General features: G+C 44.9%; 1 protein-coding gene across 1 annotated transcript in view; it reads right to left on the reverse strand.

Moving 5' to 3' along the window:
- Positions 1-3,050, reverse strand: part of LOC101991873 (dimethylaniline monooxygenase [N-oxide-forming] 4-like) — a 56,778-nt gene extending 53,728 nt beyond the window's left edge. The window contains exons 1-2 of the mRNA XM_013352548.2: positions 2,944-3,050; positions 1,379-1,516 (exon numbers count right to left, since the gene is read on the reverse strand). The gene's annotated coding sequence lies outside the window, so the exon portion shown is untranslated. The remainder of the gene's footprint in view (positions 1-1,378; positions 1,517-2,943) is intronic.
- Positions 3,051-3,448: the final 398 nt, after the last annotated feature.

The raw sequence follows: 3,448 nt of genomic DNA on the forward strand, positions 1-3,448 counted from the left end.
CGTTTGCCAGTGACCTTGCCAACAAAAGGCCTACCTCTTTGATTTAATTGTAGTGGGGCGATCTGATCTCGGTGTTGCGCGCAGTCCCTGCTGCCTGCTTCTGCTGCTGGGATGGTTCCCACCGCCAGCAGCCTGTGTCCTCTGCAGTCACTCCGGTCCCAGCTGGTCCCAGCCGGTCCCCGCTGGCCGTGATAGGCGTCCTCCGGCCTTGTCCCGCCGCCCGGTCTTCCGGCCGCGTCCCGCCGCCCGGTCTTCCGACCGCGTCCCGCCGCCCCTATCTTGGCCTTTTAATAGGGCAGAGAATTAGGTGGGTGGAATAGACAGAACAGAATGCTGGGTGAAAGAAGGCAGTGTGGCAGACGCCATGGCTCTCCTCTCCAAGATGGATGCTGGTTAGACTCATGCCAGTAAGCCACAGTCAAGTGGTATTACACATTAATACAAATGGGTTAATAAAGAAGTGAGAGTTAGCCAATAAGTGGCTAGAGATACTGGGCCAGGCAAGGTTTAAATGAATACAGTTTCTGTGTAATTATTTTGGGGATAAGCTAGCTGGGCAGCTGGGAGCCGGGCGGAATGAAAAACAGGCCTGCTCAGCCTGCCACCACTCCTCATTACTGCAAAGAATGGAACCATAGGCCCATATAAATGAATGTTCAGTCACCAGGGAGTGGCACTATTTGAAAAGATTAGAAGGATTAGGAGCAGTGGCATTGTTAGAGGAAGCATGCCCCTGGGGTGGGCTTTGAGGTTTCAAAAGCCCATGCCAAGCCCAGGGTGTTTCTCTCTCTGCTTGTGGATCAGGGTATAGTTTTCATCCATTACCTGTATGCGCCATGCTTTCTGCCATGATAATAATGGACCAAAACTCTGAAAGTGTAAGCTAGCCCTCAATTAAATGCTTTCTCTTATAAGAGTTTCCTTGGCTGGGTGGCAGTGGTACATGCCTTTAATTCCAGCACTCAGGGAGGCAGAGGTCGGCAGATCTCTGTGAGTTCGAGGCCAGCCAGTCTACAGAGTAAGTTCCAGGACAGCCAGAGCTACACAGAAAAATTCTGTCTTGAAACTAAATTAAACAAAAAAAGAGTTGCCTTGGTCATGTTGTACACAGCCATAGAACAGTGACAATAGCAGCTGCTGGAAAGTTATTGCACTCACCTCCCAATAACAACAACAACAACAACAACAACAACAACCAAAACACTCTCTGATAGACTGCTGGTAAAATAAGAAAAATACCTATGCTAATGGACTGTGTAAACAATATCATATTATTTAGATAAAAGGACCCATCACAAAATATTTACTTGCTGCTCATTCCTTCCTATCTTTCTCGGAAAAGCTCGGAGAGGTAGCTTCTGGAAATATGCAATCATACCTGTGGATTCTCTTGAGTTGAGAAGAACACCTGGATTGCTTCCCACCAGGAACAAAACGGCCTTCACCAAGAAGAACACTTGAACTGCTCGGCCACTAAGAGAAGGTCTGAAGTGGTCAGATCTCTGCTCTGCTCTGTCTTTCAAAGACACAAGGGAAGTGGTTGTTGATTAAATTGGTGAAGTGGAAAGTATGCGAGTAGAATAGACTACAGCAAAGGAATCTGGCCACTGCTGTGCCCTGGGGACATTTCAGTGCAGGGACTTAAGGGACTGAGCTAAGAGTGGAAATCTAGGTGAGAGAGCCTCAGAGATTAGATCTGAGAAATAAAGTCTTAGAGACAATGAAAGCAGCGAACCAGGCCGTGGCATGAAGGAGAGAGGCAGACATACAGACGGCACATGTGGTAGGTCCTGTCGAGCAGCTGGCCCTGGTAAAAATCCTGACACAATGTCTTTTGCCCAGTCTGGAGTGGACCATGGGATAAAACTGGACCACAGCACCAGTCTTTCTAGTGCTGATTATTATCTGATCATAGAGACACATCTGTACACTTCAATAGTAGTATTTGAGTACTGTGATCTTCTGATAGTGGTAGCCATTTGAAAATGTATTTGTATCAGTAAGAGAAGATCATAAGGGAGTTGGAGATGGAGAGATCTGAGTTCTGCTTCGGTTTCCGCCTCTAAGCATGTATGTAACCTTGCCCAAAATTCTTGAAAAGGTACAGTTAAAGTAGTTTTTTTCTTTCTATCAAGTTTGGAAGTATCATGTCTGAGACAAAATTACTCATAAAATAAAAAATCCACAAGAAAGGAAGGAAGGAAGAGAGGAAAGAAGGAAGGGAGGAAGGAAGAAAAATAAACAAAGAAAGAAAGAAAGAAAGAAAGAAAGAAAGAAAGAAAGAAAGGAAAAAGCAACACAAACCTCAAACAAAGCAAAAGCTCAACAAACAGCCAAGGAAAATCCAGAGCCAACAATCAGTTATGAATTCTATCTTGAAGGGCTAAGAAAATGTGCCATCTCTGTCAATTCTAAAAACACTAGAACATGAGCAATACTTGTATTACTCTCTGGCTGGGAGACCTGAGTTTCTGAACTTGGACCTTTGTACAACAGCAAAACCCCACCTCATACCTGCCCGACCAGCAAACAGTTCTCAGATGTGGGAAAACATACGTGACAGCAGATGGCAGAATCGACTAGGGCTTCTAGGGAATCGCCATTTGATGATGAGCTAAGCCAATTTACTGCCACTGTGCTTGCCTGGGTTTTTTCTATTTAGGTGTCCTAGGGTCGTTCACTGCTGTATCATCCCGAGATCAAAATGAATAGAGTGGGATCACTGAAGGACCCATGGCTGTGACTGACATGGAGCCTTCCTGTTGGATGGCCTCCTCCAACTTTGCTCTACTTTCTGTCTCCTTGACTCTATTGTGCTAGCCTCAGTCAACAGCCTCCAGGAGCAAAGCACACTCCTGCAAAAACACACTCTCTCTTCAGCATCTGCACAAACAGTTTTTGGAAAAATTTCCTCTTGAAGGCAAAACAACCCAGGACACTTACCTTGCAAGCATAGAGCAGATTCTAGGATTTAAAGCCAAAAGTGGGAAGTCAAAGGTGATGTTTGTTTTATGACACAAGGAAGAACTTCTATCTCAGAGCCTTGCTTTAAGAAGAGAAAAGAGTGCTGACTTTGATCAAACTCTTCTCACTTCAACACAAAAGCCAGTTCCATCTTCTAGCATGCTGTTGACAACAGGGAGTTGTGTTAAGAGAAACTTGACACTTCTGCAATCTCCATAGAGGTCTGAGTGACAGCTAAGAGAGCAACTTTCAGATTGGAAAGAAAAGAGTCCTGCCCCTTTCCCACACCCTCCTCAGGACAAGAGCTAAAATTTCAAGGTACTAAAGGCCGTCCTATTATCATTGCTGACTGTGGAGGGTGCCAAACTCTCATCCTTCTCAGCAACACCCTGCCTTTATTCTCTGTCTTAATTATATATTTTTATTTTTGGAGAATTTTTATATGTATTCAATGAAATATGATCATATCCACCCACTACTTCCT

The sequence above is a fragment of the Microtus ochrogaster genome (genome assembly GCF_000317375.1).
Source record: "Microtus ochrogaster isolate Prairie Vole_2 chromosome 6 unlocalized genomic scaffold, MicOch1.0 chr6_random_2, whole genome shotgun sequence".
Lineage (NCBI taxonomy): Eukaryota > Metazoa > Chordata > Mammalia > Rodentia > Cricetidae > Microtus > Microtus ochrogaster.